This window comes from Odocoileus virginianus, chromosome 27 (assembly GCF_023699985.2).
Source record: "Odocoileus virginianus isolate 20LAN1187 ecotype Illinois chromosome 27, Ovbor_1.2, whole genome shotgun sequence".
NCBI classification, from domain to species: Eukaryota; Metazoa; Chordata; class Mammalia; order Artiodactyla; family Cervidae; genus Odocoileus; species Odocoileus virginianus.
This window is the reverse complement of record NC_069700.1, coordinates 33157814-33183290: the sequence shown is the minus strand read 5'-3', so window position 1 is coordinate 33183290 and position 25477 is coordinate 33157814. Positions and strand designations below refer to the sequence as shown.

Below are 25477 nucleotides of genomic sequence, written 5' to 3'. Positions count from 1 at the left end.
TCCTGTATACCTTCAACTTATGTAGTGTTGTATGTCAGTTATATCTCAATAAAACTAAAGATAGTTAAAAACAGAACAAAATGTTTACCTGCTAAGCCACTGAGATTTCAGTTCATACACTACAGGTGTAACTGATACAGTAGTTACCTTAATGAAAAACAGTAGGAGCAGAATCATCAGGCCTGGCTTCCTTTGAAGGGGAGCTGGATTTTCATCTTGGCATGTCTTCCTCACTATGGAGTTGGATGAAATAATTTGTATTATCAGAAAAGCACTTTGTTTTGCTCAAATCAGATGTGGTTGAACCACCAAGCTTCTGTTTCTGTTATTTCTTTGAGGACCTTGCACTGTTAGTTCAGATCTTCTGCTTTGTCAAAGTCCCATTTCTCTTTCTGATACTGATCAAGACCTGAGTTGGTGAATTATTCACTGTTCGGCCAGGGAAACATAACTTTTGAAATATTGCAAATCATCTTAGAGTCTGTGGAGAGATTGAGTTGACAGGGTGTATTCCAAAGCTTGGAGCGGGAGGTCTAGAGGAAATCCAGATCCCAGACCTTCAAGCTCCCCCCACATCTTGGATTTCAGTTTCCCCATCCCTAGACTGGGCCAGATTCTGATGCTCCTGAGCACTGGTGGGAAGAAAAGTGCCTTGTCAGTTGTTTCAGAATCTCTTGGAGATTCCCACTCTGTGCCTGCTCACTTCTGGGAATCTGATATGTACACCTCCATCCCATGCCACGGGTTCAAAACCTGAGCCTGTCACTGGCTGAAGTGGACGATCATCTGACAGAGGGGAAATCCCTTCCTGGTCAGAATTGCTGGGATTTCAAGGGCTATATTTAGAACTCTGGGGCTTTCCAACCAGATCACTGTGGACAATACACAGGACTTCCTTGAGTTGGCATGTTTAGATGGGCCTAACCTGGAGTGTTGAGGTCTGTTCAGTAGATTTAATGATCTCTTTGGTCTTATCTTATGGCTCTGCCATGGGCAGAGGAGGAGGGATAGAAAAGGGATAGTTCTGTGCCATGTTAATCAACTCCTCCTGGTTTCCTGTCTGCATAATTCATATCCATTAGGATTGCATTTGGTTGCACGTAACAGAGACTAACAACAGTGTCTATCTCAGACGTGACTTTCATGGGTGGGAACCTAAAACAATCCTAGTGTATCGTTATTGTTGTTGTTCAGTGGCTAAGTTGTGTCTGACTCTGCGTCCCTGTGGACTGCAGCACACCAGGCTCCTCTATCCTCTATTGACTCCTGAAGTTTGCTCCAATTCATGTCCATAAAGTCGGTGATGCTATCTAACCATCTCATCCTCTGCCACCCCCTTCTCCTTTTGCCTTTAATCTTTGCCAGCATCAAGGTTTTGTCTAATGAGTCAGCTCTTCGCATCAAGGGGCCAAAGTATTGGAGCTTCAGCAACAGTCCTTCCAATGAAGATTCAGGGTTGATTTCCTTTAGGATTGACTAGTTTGATCTACTTGCAGTCCAAGGAACTCTCAAGAGTCTTCTCCAACCCCACAATTAGAAAGCATCAGTTTTTCAGAGCACTCAGCCTTCTTTATGGTCCAACTCTTTATGGTTCATTTACATGACTACTGGAACAGCCAGAGCTTTGACCATATGCACTTTTGTCAGCAAAGTGATATCTCTGCTTTTTAATAGCTGTCTAGGTTTACCATAGCTTTCCTTCCAAGGAACAAGTATAAGTTACCATCTGCCATGATTTTGAACCCCAAGAAAATAAAATTTGTCACTGCTTCCACTTTTCCCCCTCCTATTTGCTGTGAAGTGATAGGACCAGATGCCATGATCTTAGTTTTTTAAATGTTGAGTTTTAAGCCAGCTTTTTCACTCTCCTCTTTCACCCTTATCAAGAGGTTCTTTAGCTCCTCTTCACTTTATGCCATTAGAGTGGTATCATCTTCATATGTGAGGTTGTTAATATTTCTCCTGGCCATTTGATTCCAGCTTGTGATTCATCTAGTCTGGCATTTCATGTGATGTGCTCTGCATATAAATTAAATAAGCAGGGTGACAGCATACAGCCTCATCATACTCCTTTCCCGGTTTTGAACCAGTCAGTTGTTCCATGTCCAGTTCTAACTGTGGCTTCTTGACCCACATACCGGTTTCTCAGGAGACAGGTAAGGTGGTCTGGTACTTCCATCTCTTTAAGAATTTTCCACAGTTTGTTGTGATCCACACGGACAAAGGCATAAGCGTAGTTAATGAAGCAGAAGTAGATGTTTTTCTGGAACTCCCTTGCTTTCTCCATGATCCAGTGAATGTTGGCAATTTGATCTCTGGTTCCTCTGCCTCTTTGAAACCCAGCTTGTGCATCTGGAATTTCTTGGTTCAAGTACTGATGAAGCCTAGCTTGAAGGATTTTGAGCATAAACTTGCTAGCATGTGAAATGAGCACAATTGTGCAGTAGTTTGAGCACTCTTTGGCATTGCCCTTCTTTGGGATTGGAATGAAAACTGACTTTTTCCAGTCCTGTGGCCACTGCTGAGTTTTCCAAATTTTCTGACATATTGAGTGCAGAATTTTAATATCAACAGATCTTTACAAATCTTTTAGGATTTTATAACAAATTTAGAAAACTTACTTTACAAATCTTACAACAAATTTTAGCAAATCTTTAGGATTTTAAATAGCTCAGCTGGAATTCTGTCACCTCCACTAGCTTTATTAATCGAAATTCTTCCAAAACCCACTTGACTTCACACTCCAAGATGTCCGGCTCTAGGTGAGTGACCACATCATCATGGTTATCCAGGTCACTAAGACCTTTTTGGTGCAGTTCTTCTGTGTATTCTTGCCACCTCTCCTTCAGCTCTTCTGCCTCTGTTAGGTCCTTACCATTTCTGTCCTTTCTCGTGCTCATCCTTGCATGAAATGTTCCCTTGATATCTCCAATTTTCTTGAGGAAATCTTTGGTGTTTCTCATTCTGTTGTTTTCCTCTATTTCTCTGCATTGTTCAGTGAAGATGGCCTTCTTATCTCTCCTTGCTATTCTCAGGAATTCTGTATTCAGCTGGGTGTATCTTTCCCTTTCTGCTTTGCCTTTAACTCCTCTTCTTTTCTCAGCTGTTTGTAAAGCCTCCTCAGACAACCACTTTGCTTCCTTTCTTTTTCTTTTGGATGATTGTGGTCACTGCCTTCTGTACAATGTTCAGGCACTCTGTCTATCCGATCTAGTCCCTTGAATCTATGTATCACTTCCACTGTATAATCATAAGGGATTTGATTTAGGTCATACCTGAACGGCCTAGGGGTTTTCCCTACTTTCTTCAAGTTAAGCCTGAATTTTGCAATAAGGCGTTCATGATCTGAGCCACAATCAACTCCAGGTCTTGTTTCTGCTGACAGTATAGAGTTTCTCCATCTTTGGCTACAAAGAATATCATCAATCTGATTTTGGTATTGACCATTTGGTGATGTCCACGTGTAGAGTTGTCTCTTGGATGGTTGGAAAAGGCTGTTTTCTGTGACCAGCATGTTCTCTTGGCAAAATTCTGTTAGCCTTTGCCCTGCTTCATTTTGTATTCCAGTGCCAAACTTGCTTGTTATTTTGGGTATCTCATGACTTCCTACTTTTGCATTCTAATCCCCTATGATGAAAGGGACATCTTGTTTTGGTGTTAGTTCTAGAAGGTGTTGTAGGTCTTCATAGAACCAATCAGCTTCAGCTTCTTCAGCGTCAGTGATTGGGGTTACTGTGATGTTGAATGGTTTGCCTTGGAAATGGACTGAGATCATTCTGTCGTTTTTGAGATTGCCCCCAAGTACTGCATTCCAGACTCTTGGTGACTGTGAGGGCTACTCCATTTCCTCTAAGAGATTCTTGCCCACAGTAGTAGATATAATGGTCATCTGAATTAAGTTCACCCATTCTCATCCATTTTAGTTCACTGATTCCTAAGATGTAGATGTTCAATCTTGCCATCTCCTGCTTGATCGTGTCCAATTTACCTTGATTCGTGGACCTAACATTCCAGGTTCCTATGCAATATTGTTCTTTACAGGCATCGGACTTTGCTTTCACCACCAGACACATCCACACCTGAGCATCATTCCTGCTTTGGCCCAACTGCTTCATTCTTTCTGGAGCTGTTAGTAATTGCCCTCCACTCTTCCCCAGTAGTATATTGGACATTTTCCGACCCGGGGGGCTCATCTCCCCTGGAGGTGTCATATCTTTTTGCTTTTTCATGCTGTTCATGGGGTTCTAGCGGCAAGAATACTGAAGTGGTTTGCCATTCCCTTCTCCAGTAGACCATGTTTTATCAGAACTCTCCACTGTGACCCGTCAGTCTTGGTGGACCTGCACTGCATGGCTAATAGCTTCATTGAGTTATCAAGCCCCTTCACCACGACAAGGCTGTGATCCATGAAGGGGTAGTATATCATAGGTGCTTAGTAAATAGTTGTTAAGTAAATACATTAGTTCATTTGAAGTTTCTCAACAAAATGTGGCCAGTAGAGCAGAGAATGCTGTTACTTATTCTACAGATATGGAAACTTAGGCTCAGATGCTTGACTTCATGGGAACTGAGGGAGCTCAGTCCTTTTGACTCCTAATCAGCGGCTGAGGGTGTGGGTTGAAGGTAGGGAGGCTTATGCCCCGGACAGGTCTCATCTGGGCCTCTGCTCAGCAAGTTGGTGAGCTACTCAGAGATAAGGTGATAAGAAAAGGAGTTAAGTTATTCCCAAGAAAGAGCCTGGGAAGCTAGGAATTGCAAAAACCATTGCCCTGCTGGTTGGGAAAGGAAAAGTGACGTCCTTGAACAGGTAGCTTTTTGGTGCCCCTCAGTTCCACCCTCACTCCTGCTACTAACTCTGCCCCAAGAGGTAGTGAGCGCCCCGTCACTGGAAGTGTTCAGGCAGGGGCTGGATGTCTCCTTACAGAGCATGCCTGAGTTGGAGAGTTACATACTCACATCTTGGTAGGAGAAGGCAGGCCTTCTGTCTTGGAACAGAAGCTCTGCCGATTAGTGACCCAGACATCAACGCAAGAGGCTTTGCGCCACCTGGTGGAAAAAGTTTTAAACTGCAGGCCCTTCCAGGGAGAGAAGCCTTCAGTCTGTGTGTGCCTGGAATCCTAAACAGTGAAGGCAGAGTCTCCAACCATTTCAGGAGAAGCGCAGTGAGAGCTCGGGAGGGTGAGGGGTGCAGGGGGACAGGGCTGCACTGGGCCAGGCACCACATGTATCAGAGAGGTCCCTGTTACAGGGAGAACTTATCACCAGGACTCAGGACTTCTGAGCACGTCCCTGGATATGAAGGGAACACCTCTTTCCCGAACTTTATTCCAGATTCCTGGGATGACAAACTGGGAAGCTACTTGAGGGAAGAGGTGGGGGTGCCTAGAGATGGGGTGTTGGGGGAGGTGAGGAGGAGGCTCATTTGTTCATCTGCTTATCTTTGTGTTTGGGAATGACTCTGAATTATCTCTGCCTGGAAGTAAAATTTTCCAGTTGAGTTCAGTTCTGCAAGAGCCTCCACGAAACCAACCATTAACGCCACCCCCATCAAAAAAAAAGCCCTCTATATTTTTACTCCATGGGTACAGATTCTGAAAGATTTTGTCTACCAAAGTGCATATTATCTACTATCTTACTGTATCATTTATTACCAGTCAAAGGCCTCTGCAGTAGCTGGTAGGAGCTATGATGAGCTTTGTGCATTGGCCTTACCATAGTGTTCATTTAATGTGAGCAAAAGTGAAAACATCTGAGAGTGTGGTGGGTCAGTGCAGCCCCATCTGAGGTGAGCCTCATTCTGCTCATCCCCTCCTAAAAGTCTGAAACAGGCCCCAGCTCCCGCCCCAGGCTCTGCTCTGGGTGGTGAACTACAGAGATCGAGCCCCCATCCTGGGCCAGCTGCTCCTCTCACCATTTCTCCTTCTGGTTTCACTTCACTCCTGAGAAAGGAGCACAGGTTTAATCAGCGGGCCACCCCAAGCCTGGATCTGCGTGTCAGAGGCCAGCCAGGATCCTGTGACGGGTGTAGGACAGCCCCCAGCCCAGGACATGGTACTGCACGTCTTGGGACAGTCTGTTGGGTGAGCAACTGAAGTCTCCCTGTGGACGGGCTTCAGATAGTTTTTATTCTCAGAACATCACTTACCATATGAAATAGGGTATGTGCAGGTTTTGCTGTTGGGAAGTTCCCCCTGCGTTCCTCATTGGTCAGACCCAGGGCCAATGAGAAAGAGACCACCCGTTCCCTAAGAGCTCTGTCCTCACCTTCTCAGGGTCTCAGCGCCAGTCCTGATCTGCTTCCCTGTCTGAGCCAGCCAGGCTGACCCCAGCACAAGCTTCAGGGACCCCTTTGCCCTTCGCCAGGGATGAGCCTCTGCAGCCTGCCCTGCACCCCACATTCTCCCTGACCCCTCAGACCAGAAGGCCCTCCTCCCCACTGCACCTCCAGACCTCACCCTTCACTCCCCACTTGCCACCCCCAAACTTAAGCTTTTTTTGGAGCAGTGTTTGCTGGGATAACTTCTATTGAAATGTTAAAAATCAGAAGAGACATGCCTTTCTGTTTTAACAACACTCCCCAAGGCTTGGGCATTTTGTTGTTGTTAAGAAGTCTCCAGTGAGTCAACTTTTATTTAGATGATGATAATATTGGGGGTCAGAAAAAATTTAAGAAATTAAAGGATAATGATGACTTGGTGGCCAGAGGTTTCTCTTCTCCACTTGCCACAGACAATGCCGTAGCATTCAGGCGTCTTCTCCAGCATGGGCAGGAGTTTTTACATAAATGGAGCCTTTCACAGAGCTACTTCTGGCAGAAATTTTATAACCACTTCGCCATATCTCTCTGCAAGTGGCCACTCGTGAGAGTAACAATGGCTTTGTTATACAGACCACATCTTTAACACAGAATTGAGTTTTAAGGGGGTTTTTATCTAGGCCTCAGAGATGGAATCATCCTGCCTGGAGAGCGCAGAAGACTTAGTGAATTACAATATTCTGCCCTGAGCTCTGATACTTGATAACGCTGTTGATCAGCAGCGGCTGGGCTTTCTGACCTGAACATCAACTTCAAGTTCCATTTTGGACACAGAGATGAGTGGGCCTGATGGGAGAGGGAGACTGAAGATGACAGAGATGGCCTCAACCTGATGAGTTACTAAGTTAGTAACTGGCTGTGTTCTGTTTGCTTGTTTTTGTGTTTTTGGCCAGGCCTCATGGCTTGCAGGATCTTAGTTCCCTGGCTAGGGATTGAACCCCGGCCCACGGCAGTCAAAGCACTGAGTCCTAACCACTGGACTGCCATAGAATTCCCTAATAACTTTTTTTTTTAATTGGAGGAAAATTGCTTTACAAGGTGTCATCTGGTAAGTAGTTTTTAAAGGTAATGAATTTCTTCTCTAACTCTATTATCGGCAGGTGTGTAAAGCGCCACTTTTCCTTCCATCAGGCCGTATGTGTCTCTCAGAGCTGATTGTAATTCCTGGAAGATGCGTTCACTTTAAATCCACTCATTTGCCTATCTTTCCTTCCAGGTAGGTATAGAGTCTACTGCCTCGAATGGGGACCCCAGGAACAGTTGTTCTCCATACTACACCCACCACGAGCAGCCCAGCGAATATCCGAAGGCCTTGGTGGCTGCGGGGGAGGTTTGCCAGGACTCTGCCAGATATGAGACTCCCCATCTCTGTGGGGAGGCCCACAGAGGGCCTCTTGATGACCCTGGGCGGAAGAAGGGAAATTGAGTCATGCTAAGGCTAAGGAGGGGACAGAATGAAGCCTGGCCCCAGACGTGTTATTGTGTTCCGCATCGAGGGGAACTGAGTTCATGCCAAGCTCACACTGAGCACCAAAAACAATCCTTGCTTGGCTTGCTTCTCCTCCTTGACTGGCAGGACCACTGGAGAGTGGTTTGGGTTTCCTTTCTGTGACTTTTCAGTTTGTGCCTTGCAATGCAAAGTCTGGTCCGTGGACCAGCAGGATAACCTAGGAACTTAGAACGTCAAGCCCCACTTGAGAATCTGAATCGGCACCAGCCTTATAACACGATCCCCAGGAAGTTTGGTGATTTGTGTGTACTCTGGAGTTTGAGAAGCACTGGTTTAGCGGGCACTATTCTGTCTGATCCTCACATTAACCCTCTGTCATGGGTGCTGTTCAAAACTGTGCAGAGAGGTGAAGTGCCCTGTCACACAGCCAGAGGCAGGATTTAAACCCAGATCCAGCTCCTTCCACACCATCAGCTCGTAATTATGGGGTTTCATTGGCTTCAAAGTGAAAGTGAAAGTCACTCAGTCGTGTCTGATTCTTTGGTACCCCATAGACTGTAGAGTCCATGGAATTCTCCAGGTCAGAATACTGGAGTGGGTAGCCTTTCCCTTCTCCAGGGCCTCTTCCCAACCCAGGGATCGAACCCAGGTCTCCTGCACTGCAGGCGGATTCTTTACCAGCTGAGCCACAAGGGAAGCCCTTGGTAGTTTTAGCTGTTGGTGGTAACTTAAGCAGAGGGTTTGTCTGACCATATGCACACGTATGTGTCCATGCCAGTGTGTGTGTGTTGGTATGTGTGTATATAACAAACACAATTTTGAGATCAGGTTGGTATTATATATTTATTTTAACTAGGTGACAAATATTGGCCTTTACCATGAAGACCTTTATCCTATAAGAAATGATTTCTATAAATTACATTAAACTGAATTTACTCTGCCTTTCCAGTATTTCCACACTGAGGTGACATTGCTCACATCTTTGATTGATCCAGAAGGCTCTTTGAAGTAGAACTAGTATAAATATAAATAAGGGTAGATCTCAGTTGACTGCCTGGTGTGATGGTAAAACAGGGCTAGTTAGTAATGAGTAGCAACTAATTAACCTGTTAAACTAGGAAAATAAAGTGACTGTCATCCAGTTTCAGAGAGGTTTCATGGGACAGCTGATTTCTGTTCGTCCTCATAATTGGTGATAACTATATTAAAAATCTGATACCTAGGCACCATAGGAAGTGACACAACCTACTGACTAGCAGATGCAGAGAAACCAAAAGACAGGTAATAGGAAAGTTTCCATCAGTGTCCTTCCTACTGGCAAGTCTCTGGATTCAGCTTGGTCATCGCCAGTAACTCAGATGTGTGTGAGGCCAGTTGAGGGTAAATGAACAGGTCCAGTCAAGTCAGACAGCTCTAAACTCTAGGCCCCCGCCCTGGTGACATGCCCCCTCTTCATGTTTGGAATAGAGGGCAATAATAGCATGTTTTTTTCTTTTAGCTGTGCCAAGGGGCTCATGAGATCTTAGTTCCCTGACCAGGGATTGAACCCCACACCCCTGGCAGTGAAAGCAGTGTCCTAACCACTGGGCTGCCGGGGAATTCCCAATGATAGCATTTAAACTTAGCTTGTTGAAGTGACACTTGTGTTACTGTCTGTGAAGACAACTGGAATCTCAGCTCTGATTCCTTCAGGTGCCAATTCAGGGAGGGTTCTTAGAGAGGTTCATGTCACATGGAGATTTCTACCAAGGAGGGAAACAATGGACAGATTGCATCCCCACTGTCAGAAACCCCTCCAGATGTCCCCAAGACACCAACACGGTGATCCATTCCTCTGGCCCGCGTGCTTCTCTTGGTGCCATTTCTAGGCTGTGGTTTCTGTAACTTCGTAATGTGGTTTCAAGTCAATGTGTGAGTTTCCTCCAGCTGCCGTTCTCCTTTCTCAAGATCCTCTTGGCTTTTGGGGTCCTTTATGGTTCCATGCAAGTGTCAGGGTTGTTTGTTCAGCTTCTGTGAAGAAACCCATTGGAATTTTGATGGGAACTGTATTGAATGTGCATACTGTTTTGGACAGAATGGACATTTTAGTATTACTAATTCTTTCCATTCATGAGCACAGAATATCTTTCCATTTATTTGTGTCCTCAGATTTCTTCATCGACGTCTTAAGGTTTTCAATGTGCAGCTCTTTCACATCTTGGGTTAGATTTATTCCTAGGTGGTTGGTTCTTTTGATGTTATTGTAAATGGGATTGTTTTCTGGATTTCTGTCTTGGATAGTTCATTGTTAGTGTGTAGAAACACTACAAGTGATTTCTGTATACTGATTTTGTATCTGCAGGTTTACTGAGTTCATTTTTTGGTCCTAACAGGTTTTTTTTTGGTGATTTGATATGGAAAGCTGGAATTAGAAATCCCACTGTTTCTACCACATCCGGGTCACCCACAACACCCAAGACACAGTGACTACTAATATAGTCTTCCCCCAGTGCCCTTTTAAAATATGTGAAATCATATAAAAGTGAATTGTGTCATCATTTTGGGTGAGAAGGATCTGGGTAGAGCTTGGCCTCTATAGCAAAGCTCATTGTCTTCTCTCCTTTTATTGACACGATTGTTTTGAAAAGTAATTTATTTACCAGTAACTTCAAATGTACTGAAAATCTTCTGTGGTACAAAGTGCTCACTTTTGCCACTGCACACAAAACACGTCAGTATGTCTTACCCAAAACGAGGACCGTCTTCCAGGGAACCAGCACAAGGCCTTCACAGAAGGAAATTATTATAGTTTCCACGTTATGATCCAATCCTCAGGCCCGCCTCAGCGTTCACCAGCTGCCCCAGCTTTCAGGAAATGTCTCTTTTCATTCTGATCCTGTTTGTTCTTCTGGAACCATGACTGATACTTTTCCCTCATTTTCCCTCATCACAACCTTGATGGATTGAACGTGCACAAAATAAGTAAGATCTGAGTGGCCTTTTCTATACTGTAACATGTATTAGTACTCCATTTTTTATTGTGGCTAAATGTACTAACATTTACCATTTAAACAATTTTAAGAACACACTTCCATGGCATTAACCACATTCACACTGTTGTACAAATTTGCTCACCATCCATGTTCAGATCTTTTCCGTTTTCACCAATGAACCTCTGTAGTCACTGGATGCTAATTCCCCTCAGCCCCTGGCAACTGCATTCTACCTTCTGTCTTTGAATTTGACTTGTCTGGATACCTTGTTTAAGTGGAATCATACCATTTTTGTCCTTTTGTGACAGGGCTATTTCACTTACCATAATGGATCAAAATTCATATATGTTGTAGCATGTGTCAGAATTTCCTTAGTTTTTAAGGCTGAATTTTCAGTGCTTTTTGTGTATACCACATTTAGTTTACCCATTTATTGATTGATGGACACTGGGATCATTTCCACCTTTTGCTGTTGTGATTAATATTGCTATGAAGATGGGTGTACCTGTATCTGTTCCCTACTTTCAATCCTTTGGGTATATACCCTCATGTGGAGTTGATGGATCATATGTTAATTCTGTGTTGAAGTTTTTGAGGAACTGTCATACTCTTTTCGACTGAGGTGATGTCATTTCACTTGATTCTTTTTATGGTAGAATAATATGGCTCAGCCATCATATTGTTTATCCATTTACCCGTTGGTGGACGTTAGCGTTGTTTGTCTCTCTTAGCTGTTGTGAACAATGCTGCTTTCAATAGATGTATACATCTGTTTTCAATTCTTTGGGTTCTGTATCCAGGGGTGGAGTTGTTGAGCCATATGGCAATTGCATATTCATAGAGTAAACACAGGTTGCATCATTTTCCATTTCCACAATAAGGTTTAAAAGTTCCAGTGTCTCTGCATTGTTGCCAACATATGTTATTTTTAATTTTCTTGATTATACTCATTTTAAAGTGGGTGAAGGAGTTATTGCATTGTGATTGTAAGTTGCATTTCCATCATATCTTTTCATCTGCTTGTTGACCATTTGCATGTCTTGTATGGAGAAGAGTCTATTTAAGTCCTTTGTCCATCTTTAAAACTGGGTTGTCTTTGTTGATGAGTTCTAAAAGTCCTTGATACACACTGGATAAAGGCTCATCAGATATATAATGTGGAGTTATTTTCCTCCATTCTGTGAGCTGTCGTTCCACTTTCTAAATTGCATTTTTTGATGCAAAAGAGGTTTCTGATTTTGATGAAATCTGTTTTCCTTTGGTTGCTGGTGCTTTGCTGTCAGATTGAAGAAACCATTGCTAAATCCAAGATTCTGAAGATTTAGCCCCATGTCTTATTGGAGACTTTACACAGCTGTCCTTCAGCATCCAGGAGGGATTGGCTCCAGGACACCCTGCAGATACCAAAATCTATGGATGCTCAAATCTGTTATATAAAGTAATCAAGTTCTGCAAATAACCTAGGCACATCTTCCTGTATACTTTGAATCGTTCCTAGATTATGTTTAAGAACTAATGCAATATAAATGCTATATAAATGTTGTAAAACAAGTAAATGCTATTTAAATAGTTGCTGGCATGTGGTAATTTTTTTTTTTCCTCTTGAAACTTTTTGAATTTTTTTTAAATATTTTTTTGCTCTGAGAGCAGATTCTGAGTAAGCAGAGTTAGTCTTGCCAAAGGGGCAGAACTGAGTCTAATCAAGCTCTGCATCCAGCTGCCAATCAACAAAAATATAGAAAACGGAGGCATCTATTGAGCTATACCATAGGACACAATCGACAAAATCAGGACTGTGGGAAACTCTACAGATCAAATGCCCAGGGGTTTTCTAACAGATAACCCATAAGGAAAAGAAAAAAGAGAGGGAACCTATAAACTAAAGGAGACTTAAAAGACTTCTTTCAAGGCTAAGCTGCAGTATCCTAAGAATGCACCCAATTAGGGATGGGTGATAAACTATTAAAAATACACCCACAAGGAGGTGACTACTATAGAAGTCAGGAGCCTGGTTACTCTCAGGGAAAAGGATAAGTTGGGACTGAAGCACATGAAAGGATTGCTGGGGTGTCTTGAAAACTTCTATTTCTTGACCTGGGGAGTCTATGAGGGAGTCCATCTTATAAAAATAAAATAACAAAAATAATAATATAATAATAAACTATACATTTATTTTATGTGGCTTTTTATCTGTTTTATTTTACAATAGAAAGCTTTTAAACATTCTTTTGCAAAACAAAGAATAAATGTATGAAGTAAATCTAAAAAAGAAATATATATTTTTTGCTCTGGCATTAATTGAATCCATTGACGTGGAACCAATGGATACAAGAGACTAAGTGAAATTTTACTTTTTACATGTAAGACTTTTGTGTGTTTTGAGATACTTTTTGCATGTGGTATGAGGTAAGAGTCCAGTTTCATTCCTCTGCATATGGATATCCAATCACTTAGCACCATTTATGAAAAACACCATTTCCCCCATTTTCTTTCTTTCTTCCTTTTTTTTTGGCTATGTGGCATGCAGGATCTTAGTTGCCTGACCAGGGATCAAACTCATGCCCCCACAGTGGAAGTGCAGACTTTTCACCACTGGACAGCCAGGGAAGTCCCCCACTTCCCCCCACCTTTATTGCTGTTACTGTAGTCTGACATCCATTCATCGTAGACAGATCGGTTTATCTCTGGGACCTCTATTCCGTTCCATTCATCTATATGTATATCTTCGTGTCAGTATCACCGTGTATTATTCAGTACTGCTGTGTGCTAACACTGGAGGTTGGTAAGTGTGAACCTCCAACCTGGATTTTCTTTTTAAAAAAATGGCTTAGCTCTCTTTAGGTTCTCTTGAAATTCCACATTTCAGGTGTTGAATTCTGCTCTCCTTGACATGGAGGTACCCCAGTTTGCTTATGCATTATCTCCTGAAGACATCCTGATTGCTGTAAGGTTCAGACATGAGTAGAGGTCCTGTGTGTAATAGCATCCTTGTTTTTGTTTGATACAGCTTTTCAAAGCAGTTGTGTGATTACTGGACGCATGAAGGGTGGCTCTCAAGGTGTGAGACCTGTTTGGCTCTGGAAGATACTGCCACCCTGTGTCTCAAGAGGCCGGATGCCTGTCCCGTCCGCAGTGAAGGAGAGCTGCTGTTCTGCCTCCTCCAGTTATCCGTGTTGTCATTTTGGGAGGTTAGCAGCCCTAATAGGGGTGGGCTGTCTTGTTGTTTTTAAGATTGTTGTGTCTTTTTTTGCTGTGCTAGGTCTTCGTGGCTACGTGGCTTTTCTCTGTTTGCAGAAAGCAGGGGCTATTCTCTAGCTGTGGTGTGCGGGCTTCTCATTGCAGTGGCTTCTCCCATTGTGGAGCACAGGCTCAGTAGTTGCAGGACACAGACTTAGTTGCTCTATAGCCTGTGGGATCGTCCCAGACCAGGGCTTGAACCCGTATCCCCTGCATTGGCTGGCAGATTCTTTACCTCTGAGCCACCAGGGAAGCCCCTGTCTTGTTGTTTTAATTTCTCATTCTCTAATGGTATATACGATGCTTACTATATTTTGTCCACTTACTATCTGTATATCTTCTTTGGCCAGGTGTCTGTTCAAATCTTTACTCATTTGTAATGAAGGTGTTTGCTTTATAGTTGTACAAATTCTTTATCAGATATGTATTTTGCAAATTTTTTTTCTCCCAATTTATGACTTGTCTTTCGGTTTTCTGAATATTTTATAAAGTTTTAAATTTTTAAAGTCCATATTCAAAATTTTATTTCTTTTGTGAATAGGCTGTTGAGGTTTTGCGTTAAAATTCACCAAGCCCAAGTTTATGTAGTTTTCCTTCTATGTTTTCATATAACAGTTTTTATCATTTTGCATTTAAATGTGTCTGTAAACAACTTCTTGGAGAAGGCAATGGCACTCCACTCCGGTACTCTTGCCTGGAAAATCCCATGGACGGAGGAGCCTGGTGGGCTGCAGTCCATGGGGTCGCTAAGAGTTGAACACGACTGAGCGACTTCACTTTCACTTTTCACTTTCATGCATTGGAGAAGGAAATGGCAACCCACTCCAGTGTTCTTGCCTGGAGAATCCCAGGGATGGGGGAGCCTGGTGGGCTGCCGTCTCTGGGGTCGCACAGAGGCGGACACGACTGAAGTGACTTAGCAGCAGCAGCAGTAAACAATTTCTAGTGAGTTTTGGTGTAAACTGTAAAGTTTGTGTCTACAGTCTTTTAGTTACATGTGGTTTCCAATTAATTATTCTATAGCTATTTTTTGGAGAAGTCGTGGGTTATTTGGCTCCATTTCAGTTTGAATTTCCAAATTTAATGGGAATTTTCTGCAGGCTTGCCAACTGGGAGCATGGACTCCACGTAACTGAGAGGTTGCCGCCCGGACTTCCCAACCAGCCTCTCTGGCCCTTGAGATGCATTTGTGTTTCCTTCCAACCTGTCACAGCCCAGGGTCTAAGTGTGCTGCCTCCTGTCTCCTCCACAGCCCATTGCCTTTCAACAATGTTGAGGGTTACCTGAAGGTCTAGAAATCTCCTCACCCTCTGTGTCTGGGAAATGGCTTCCTGTGAAGACGACCCACAAAGACTCTACTGGAACTCAGGATATCACCTTCCTTTTTTTCTTTTTCTTTTTTTTTTTTTCTTGCACACCCCACCCTCACCCCACACAGCACATGGGGTCTCAGTTCCCCGCCCAGGGATTGAACCCAAGTGAGAGTGAGAAGTCCCAAGCATTGGACTGCCAGGAGCCACCGTTTCCTGACCAGGCCACACAGTCCCAGTTCCCCTCAGGCTTATCAGCCCGGAGCTGCTGCACTCCTTCCCAGGATCAGTCAGAAAAAGGGCCTGATCCCTGTGTTCCCCTCCTCCCAGCAGGAGCTGCAGTCACTGCTCTCCCGTTGGCAGAAGGCCCCTCAGGGCATCTCCTGAGTTGGGCCTCTGATCCTCAGTCAGGCCACCTTTCATGCCAGCCCCACATCCGGGCCTTTGTACTTGCGTTTACAACTCTGCATGGAGAAATCTCCTTTGCCCCAGCTATCCAAATGTTTGCAGACTCTGTCTCTCTTCTTCCAGCGTTTCAGTCTCAGAGTTACCTGTCACCAGTCACAGTCCCTGAAGAGCCCAGAGATTTCTCCTGGAAGGAAAGACACTAGAGAAATCACAGGGATAAATGCAGAGTGCAGCCAAGCCTTGCCTGTGCTGATGCCCAAGAAGGTGAAGACAGTGAATGATCTCTGGTGAGACTTTTAAAGTCCCCCAAGTAATAGATCATCTGGGCGCATACTGTGTCTTCCGGCTCATTCTAAATGCATGTCATTCCAGAATTTTAATGGGGGAATTTCTTTAATCTCCTAAATATGCCGAGTGGCTCATATGTTTAAAAAACGTTATCGTAGTACCTCCGAGTATTTCCACACAGTAAGGACGCCGTTTGTTCAGACGCAATCCGAGAGCTTGCCGACAGAAGCCTTGGCCGCGACCCTCCTCCCACAGGTGAGCCTCGTCAGGCGCCTCCTGCCCAACCCCCTAGCAGAATCCTAGATTGGCCGAGGGCCTGGCAGGCAGCTGGCTAGAGATGCAGACAAGAGAAAACCGCCCAACAGCCAGGGGCCACCCTGGAGCGTGGCCTCAGAAGCCTGGTCCAGCCAACAGCATCTCCACGCCAGGAGCCGCACACCATGCCTGGAACTCTGCTGGGTGGGGATGTGCCAGGAAACCATGAGTTAGAAGGAGAGGTGATGGCGGGCACAGCCAGAGAAGCTTTGCACTGAAAAGTTTCTGTTCCCACCCCTGCCACCGGCTTGGTGTTTTGTCTCCAGCAGGCCCGTCCCGCTTGGCCTGGGTTTTCTCACTGGTGGAGAAGTGAATTGGATGCCAGTTTATTGAGTTTTCTCTGAGGTGCCTCTTCCAGCCCCATGGGCACCCCACTCCCACTTAGGCGCCTAGTCGTTTGGGGTCCTCAGCTGATGCAGGTTTAGTAGATTTCCGTCGGTGGTTTCCTAATAGGAGGGAAAGGTGGGAAGGAGGGTGTGGTTTGTTGCAGAGACGGATCTCCCTGCACCTGGGAAGGCAGGACAGTCCTTTCCCCTTTTGCTCCTCTGATAGCCCACCACTGTCATCAGCAGATGACTGAACGTGGCTTCTTCCCAATCATGGTGCAAAATGTAGAATTTTTCGCAAAGAAATTTGACTTTTAATGAGAGGGTAGATCATAGGAGAGAATAATTAGACAGTATACACATGCCAGGTTGATTTTAAATCAAAGTTTTTAGGTCAAGTTATCTTAGTTACTCCATTAACTGTTTTCAGCTAGCAGTTTCAATAATTGTGTTAGCGCAATGCCTGGCAGTGTTAATTGCTTTTTGCATCCTGTTCATTGTGACCTCAGAGTCAGTGCCTGGACTGGTGTTAGTGTGTGAGTGTGTGTGTCTGTGTATGTGAGAGAGAAAATATGAGTATGCATGTGGGTGCACACACACTGAGGGGGCCTTCCTCCTGATTTTTTCTACAGTAGTACCTTGTGTTTACTTATTATATATAATAATTTGTATCTCCTAATCCCAAACTCCTCATTTATCCCTCCCTCCTTTCCCCTTTGCTCACCTTAAATTTGTTATCTATGTCCCTGAGTTTCTTTTTATGTAAATAAGTTTGTTGTGTCATATTTTGGATTCTATATGTAAGTCATACCATATGGCGTTTGTCTTTCTCTGACTTACTTCAGACGCGTGGCCTAATGCTGCAAATGGCATTATTTTGTTCTTTTTCATGGCTGAGTAATATTCCATATTATTTATATACCATATCTTCTTTACCCATTCATCTGTCGATGGACATTTAGGCTGCTTCCATGTCTTGGCTATTGTAACTAGTACTGGTATGAACACTGGGGTACACGTATCTTTTTGAATTAGAGTTTTCTCTGGATATATGCTCAGGAGTATCATTGCCGGATCCCATGGCAACTCTATTTTTAGTTTTTGGGGGAACCTCCACACTGTTCTCCATAGTGACTGATTGATTTAAAGCCAGCTCACGTGATTTCAGGGGATGCTGATTGATTTAAAGCTGACTCACTCACTTAAAGTAGTGGGGAGGGTTAGGGAGGGGCAAGTGACCTGGGAGACTTTGAGAGAGAAATGCCTCCCTCTGCAGGTCACTTCATTGTGCTTGGAGGGAGAAGAGGAAGAAGGCTGCAGGTCCCCCAGGGCGGGGAAGGGGAGGAGGGGGAGAGGAGGGGGAGGGGCTGAGAGCGGGCCTTAGAGCAGATGGCCACTGGAGGGCGCCAGAGCACCGGCAGAGCCCCCCTGCAGCTCTCCCGGGGGACCTCCCGGCTGGGAAAGGAGCAGGAGCCGGGGCTGGTGGAATCCCAGGGACGCGCCCAGAGAGGAGGGGTTGGTCACCGGGAGCTTCTACCTCGCCTCACAGAGGGCACAGAGGTCTACCTTCAGCACCCGGTGGGGACACTTCCAGCTTGGTCGGTGGCTCAGTGGTTGGACAGCCTGAGAGGACGTCTGGTATCTGACCGCCCTTTGTTTCCCCGGAGGCGGGGCTCGGCCCAGAAATACTGGGCCTGACTCTCGGACTTGCAGTTTCTAAGCTACAGGCCTGCATGCGTGTTGGCATCTGGAAAACGGGGCTGTGGTCGTGAACATGGAGCAGGCAACAGCGGTAGTATTCTGGTGGGCAGGCTGTGCCCTTTCTCTCAAGAGTTCTCCCCAAACTTTCTTCTTCCCTTCCTATCTGAGCCTCTTCCCCACCCCACCCCCCTCTCTAGGGGGGTCTGACCTAAAGCCAGGTCATGTGACTTAAGGGTGTATGACTGGTTTAAAGCTAGATCATGTGACTTATGTATGACTTTGTTTTCTTCCGATTTTAAAAGAAATTGGGCCATTTTCGTGGGCCCCTGAAAGTGTGGAGGCCCCCGCACTGGGCCTGCGATGAGGCAACCCAGCGTTTCCGTCTGTGGTGCTTCTCCCCAGAGTTCTTCATCACTTCCCCGCCCCCGGCTGTGTGCAGTGGAAGGTGCTCAGGGCTCACCAGGTCCAGCCTGACAGGCAAGAAAACTGAAGCAGAGGAGAGAAACGACTTCTGAGGCCACCCCGTGACCACGACAAGGACTAAGCCAACCTCTGACCGCCAGGTCCCAAAACAACACAAAAGGGAGAACTAGTTTTCGCGTTTGGAAAAAAAAAAGATATGCATCACGCGTTCCTTCATTTATTCCAGCTCCAGCCACGTGCCAGGCACCATGCTGCTGCTTGGGGCAGGCGCAGAGTGAAGCAGGCAGGAGGGGCCCCGGTAACGAATAACTGTCTCATGACGGTCCTGACCAGGACACAGTGGAAAAGTGCACTGCGCTACAGACACAGAAAGCGGAGCAATAAAACCCAGCCTGGGAGGAAGAAGAGGCTTCCGTTACTTATTTGGAGACCTAAGAAAGAAGAATAAATGTCTAAATTGACCCAAAAATTATTTAAGGGAAAAAATTGTGGTACTACAGAACCACATAATCAGGATCTGATGGTACTAACCAAAGATTGACAAGTATCACTGGAAAAGAAGAGGGAGCCATATGTGTGTGTGTGACATTAATTTAGTGGGAAAGGATAGCTAATTTGAGGTATGATAAAACCACAACTGGCTCTCTACCTGGAAAAATCTGTATTTGGACCCTCACCTCCCACCCATCACAAAGATCAGTTCCAGATGGATTAAGGCCTAATGAATTAAACAATAAATAGAAACCCTGACAGAAGTGGAAATAGAAAACCATTTGCGCTGAACAAGGGTAGCAGAGACTCAACCGTGACAGGAAACTCAGAGACTGTAATAAAAAGTGAAGCATATATCTGACTGCATTAATTTTTATATGTGTGTCAAAAGATACCATAAACAAAATTAAAAGAGGATGGATTTGGAGGAATTCCAAAATTCCCCATTGCAATGCAGATGACAGATAAAATACCTGCAGGCTTCCCTGGGTGGCCCAGTGGTAGAGAGTCTGCCTGCCAACCCAGGGAGACATGGGTTTGATCCCTGATTCCTGGGAAAATCCTGCATGCCATGGGGCAACTAAGCCCATGTGCCACAACTACTGAGCTTGGGCTCTAGAGCCAGGGGATCCGCAACTACTGAGCGCATGAGTCACAACTACTGAAATCTGCACTCCCTAGAGCCCGTACTCCGCAACAAGAGAAGCCACTGCAACGAGAAGCCCATGTGCCGCAACTGGAGAGAAGACCCAGCACAGCCAAATAAATAAATAAATAATTTGAAAAAATAAAATGCCTGTGACAGGTCAAGAGCATCTCTAAATTGATTTCTTTTTTTAAAGACAAAGAACCTTCCCAGCAGTTGAGAGTGCAGCAGGATTTATCAACCTCAGCAGTGTAGACACTTTGGGTCTGACAGCCCCTTGCTGTGGGCACTTTATAAGATACGTAGCAGCATCCCTGGTGCCTACCCACTAGATGCCAGCCTCACCCCTCCCCATCTCATGAGTTGTGATAACCAAAAATGTCTGCAGACATTGCCACATGTTCCTGGGGAGGGAGAGAAAACCCGCTCAGTTGAGAAGCTCTGCAGCAGAGCAGATCCGCTAATAAACATGTGGCAGGATGCCTCAGTAGTCAGGGACAGGCAGAGAGCAGAATGAGATGTCATTTTAACGCTAACACCTACACCTAGCATGAATGCAAGGAAAAGGATGTGTGGAGGATAGTAACAGGACTTCAGAGTCTCCAAGGGAGATCAGTCTGATAATGCAGAAGGGAGACACAAAAAGCTGTATGGTGGGGCTTCTCTGATGGTCCAGTGGTTAAGAATCTGCCTTACAATGCAGGGGACACAGGTTTGATCCCTGGTCTGGGAAGATCCCACATGCCATGGAGCCACTAAGCCCATGCTCCACAACTACTGAGCCAATGCTCTTGAGCCCAAGGTCGGTAACGACTGAGCCCACGTGCCCTGGAGCGCGTGCTCTGCAACAAGAGAAGCCATTGCAATAAAAAGTGCGTGCACTGCAACCAAGAGTAGCCCTGCGCACCACAACTAGAGAAAGCCTGTGTGTGGCAATGAAGACCCACCACAGCCAAAAAATAAAAGAATTACTTTTTTAAAGCTGTATGGTGTAAAACTCAGAGACTGTGTGCTGGTGTCATGCGGGTGTCAAGGGCAGGCCTGCGCAGCCAGCCAGGACTTCCAGGAACTCTAGGGACCAACTGCCAATTGCACTTTGAACGTGGTTCCCTATTCTGTGATATTTGAGACCAACAGCCCCCAAATTCAAAACTAGATACCTGAGTCAGAGGGGTCTGTTTTCCTGTGTTTGGCTGGAGGGTAGGGACGAATTCCACTCCTTTCTGGCTGTTCTGCCTCCGTGAAAACACAAAAACTATGCTGAGAGGGAAACCCCTGAATTTTGCAGACATTATCAACCACAGATGTGGTCCCCCCAGGCCCAGAGAGATGGGCAGGAATTTCCCTCGCTGTCTGAAGGACCTAAGGTCACACACAACCCCCAGTAGAACCTGAAACTTTGAAGCCTGTCATCTTCCTGGAATGTAATTTGTTTTTTCTTTCATTTCCACATGCTGACTCCTACCCTCACCTTTTATTCTCTTGCAGTCAGCACCTCCAGTCCAGTGATAAGTAAAAGGGGCTTTTTTTAGTCTACAAATAATAAGGGCTGGAGAGGGCATGGAAAAAGGGGAGCCCTCCCACACTGTTGGTGAGAATGAAATTGGTGAAGCCACTATGGAAAACAGTATGGAGGGTCCTCAGAAAACTAAAAATAGAACTGCCGTATAATCCAGCAATCCCACTCCTGGGCACATACCCAAACAAAACTATAACTCAAAAAGGTACGTGCACAGTACCCTATGTTCACAGTAGCATTATTTACAATAGCCAAGACATGGAAGCAACAGTTTTATATATATATATATAAACTGAATATTAAATGTTCCCCAGCTATTAAAAAGTATGAAATAATGCCATTTGCAGCAACATGGATGAGCCTTGAGATTATCATACTAAGTGAAGTGAGAGAGACAAATACCATATGATATCACGTACATGTGGAATCTAAAATACGACACAAATGAACCTACCTGCAAAACAGAAAGTCACAGACATAGAGAGCAGACTTGTGGTTGCTGAGAGGGAGGGGATTTTGAGGAGGGAAAGATTTTAGGAGGTTGAGATTAGCAATAGATGCAAACTGTTATATAGGATGGATAAACAACAAAGTCCTACTGCACAGCACTGATACCTGTATTCAACATCCTGTGATAAGCTATAATGGAAAAAAATACGAAAAAGAACATACATATGTATAACCGAGTCACTTTGTATACAGCAGACATTAAACACGACATTGTAAATCAACTACAACAAAAAGAATTTTAAAGGGACTTTGTGTTCCTCACGTATTCACAGAATATTAGGTGAAAAGGTTTTTCCTACAGGACTTGTGCCCCAGGAATGGCCCAGGTTCTAAGCGCGGGGTCAACCACCCGAATCTGCATCAAGCCCTGCGGTGGGGCGGGGCGGAGGGCGGGCGGCTCTGTGCACGGCCGCGTGGTTCCACCATCAGGCTCTCGTCTGCACTGCACGTGGAGGTGAGGGGGCCACCCTCACCTCATGAAGCTCCAAGGGCTGCGGCTGCTGGGCCCTAGCTAGCACTCCTAGGCCATCCTTCCCCAAACCCCGAACTTGACCCCCCCAAACTGGAAAGTCTGATGGGGTGGAATCTCAAATAGTGCCAGGTGCTGTGCGCTGGGGTTCCAGCCGAGCAGGTGCAGGGGGTGCTCTGGTAATTGGTATCCTCCTGGGAAACGAAAGAGTGGCATCCGGCTTCCACTCCCACAGGGTCGGCTTGGGGGGAGGCAGGGGGCTGGCCCCTGTGGGAGCGGACTCCCAGAGTGCCCGAGGGCTCACTGGCTGGGAAGCGTAGGTTTGCTCGCACCCCTTTCGCGGATGGACAGCACTCCTAGGGGGGCAGAGCCAAGGAACCCCTGGTCCTGGTCTCGCAGCAGCAACAGACCAACTTCATGTTCATCTGCAGATGGTGGGGGGTGGCCTCCTGTGCTATCCACCTAGACCAGGTGCTTCTCCCCTTAAGGGTGAGTGACCTTTACACCTCCGACCCCACCAAGGCCTGCCCTTTGGCCCGAATGCCACCATTAGAGACGCTGGGATGCTCTTCCTACCTAGACCCAAGTACTTAGTGGATCCGACTGCCGCCTTTTCACAGGCCCCTGGCTGCTCCAGGTGTGGTACCCACCTGCCCACCACCCTAGTGTACCTGCCTCAGCTCCCTCTCTCTTGAGAGGAAGCCGAGGGAGAGTGTAACCACTAAAGCAAACCAATACACATGGAAGAAGAGGAAGCAAGAAGCCTTAATAACCGGCCAAAAAGCCAAAGGTGGGACTCCACCAGGAAGCCCCTATTCAACAAATAGACCTGCCTATATACAAAAGGTACATGGTTATTTATTTCAGCATGGCTTACAGTACCGAGTGATTAGAAACAACTTAGGCATCCATTAAGAGAGGGCTGATGAAATAAATGATGCTGCATCCGTTTAACAGAATCCCGTGCATCGTCTGACAGGCTCTCTGTGGACCGTGGCCAGCTCTCATAGAGGCAGTACAGCAGAGTGGTTAAGTCCCTGGACTCTGAGAGATAACCTGTTGGCTTGGAAACCCAGCTATATCACTTACTGGCTATGTGCCCTTGAGCAACTTAGATACCTTCTGTACTGCCTCTCTCTACAAAATACTGCCGTAGTTTCCTTAATAATAAAGATATAGTTCACCCCTTACATATGAACTTTTAAAGATGCGAATGTGCCATCAGTGTCAGGTGTGAGCAAAATTGCAGCTTTCTGTCCATCTCTTATGGCTGACGATCCTTCAGCTCTAACATCTACCACGTTCCCTCCTCCCTCCAGTCAGTAACTCTTGCTGCCCATTCCCTCGATGACAGCCCCTGTATGCTAGCTGTTGCACTGTACCACTGGACTTTTTTAAATATTTATTTATTTATTTGGCTGTGCTGGGTCTTAGAAGGAAATGGCAACCCACTCCAGTGTTCTTGCCTGGAGAATCCCAGGGACAGTGGAGCCTGGTGGGCTGCCGTCTATGGGGTCACACAGAGGCGGACACGACTGAAGCGCCTTAGCAGCAGTAGCAGCTAGGTCTTAGTTGAAGCACACAGGATCTTTAATGGCAGCGTATGAAATCTTTCTAGTTGGCGGCATGCGGGATCTAGCTCTTCCCTGACCAGGGATTGAACCTTCCCCATCAGGGAAGTCCCCATACTTTTCAAAGTACTGTTTTGTAAGATTTTAAATGTTTTATTTTTGTGTTTGTTTTTATGCATTATTTGTGTGAAAAATGTTATAACCTATTACAGTACTATATAACCAATCATATGGCAGAAAGCAAAAAAGAACTTAAGAGCCTCTTGATGAAAGTGAATGAGTTGGCTTAAAACTCAGCATTCAAAAAACTAAGATCATGGCATCCAGTCCCATCACTTCATGGCAAATAGATGGGGAAACAATGGAAACAGTGAGAGACTTTATTTGGGGGGGCTCCAAAATCACTGCAGATGGTGACTGCAGCCATGAAATTAAAAGACACTTGCTCCTTGGAAGAAAAGCTATGACCAACCTAAACAGCATATTAAAAAGCAGAGACATTACTTTGCTGACAAAGGTCCATCTAGTCAAAGCTATGATTTTTCCAGTAGTCATGTATGGATGTGAGAGTTGGACTATAAAGAAAGCTAAGTGCCAAAGAATTGATTCTTTTGAACTGTGGTGTTGGAGAAGACTCTTGAGAGTACCTTGGGATGCAAGGAGATCCAACTGGTCAGTCCTAAAGGAAAAGTGAAAGTCGCTCAGTTGTGTCCAACTCTTTGCGACCCCATGGACTATCCAGTCCGTGGAATTCTCCAGGCCAGAATACTGGAGTGGGTAGACTTTCCCTTCTCTGGGGGCTCTTCCCAACCCAGGGATCGAACCCAGGTCTCCTGCATTGCAGGCGGATTCTTTACCAGCTGAGCCACAAGGGAAGCAGCCCTGAATATTTATTAGAAGAACTGATGCTGAAGCAGAAGCGCCAATACTTTGGCCAACTGATGCAAAGAGCTGACTCATTGGAAAAGACCCTGACACGACGAACGATTGAAGGCAGCAGGAGAAGGGGACTGCAGAGGATGAGATGGTTGGATGGCATCACTGACTCAATAGACGTGAGTTTGAGCAAGCTCGGGGAATTGGTGATGGACAGGGAAGCCTGGTGTGCTGCAGTCCATGGGGTCACAACTGAGCGACTGAACTGAACTGATAGCTAGTCATTTTAGTTGAGTACCTAGGCTAACTTTGTTGGACTACAAACAAATTGGACTTAGGAACACACTCTCCAAATGGAACTCGTTTGGATGTAGGGGCCTTACCATGGAGCTAATAATAATAATACCTATCTCCTAATGTTCTTATGAAGAGTAAATATAAGTTAACATTTTTAAGATGAGTAGTACCTGACCACCATGCTATCAAGGTACAGAACAGTGTCTGTTAATTAAGTGAAGTCGCTCAGTCGTGTCCGATCCTTTGCAACCCCATGGACTGTAGTCTGCCAGGCTCCTCCATCCATGGGATTTCCCAGACAAGAATACTAGAGTGGGTTGCCATTTCCTTCTCCAGGGGATCTTCCTGACC

The 25477-nt window shown here is 45.4% G+C and overlaps 1 long non-coding RNA gene across 1 annotated transcript in view; it reads left to right on the top strand.

The window, feature by feature from the left end:
- The window catches only part of LOC139031451 (uncharacterized), a 50566-nt gene that overhangs the window by 14807 nt on the left and 10282 nt on the right, over window positions 1-25477 (top strand). The window lies entirely within an intron of this gene.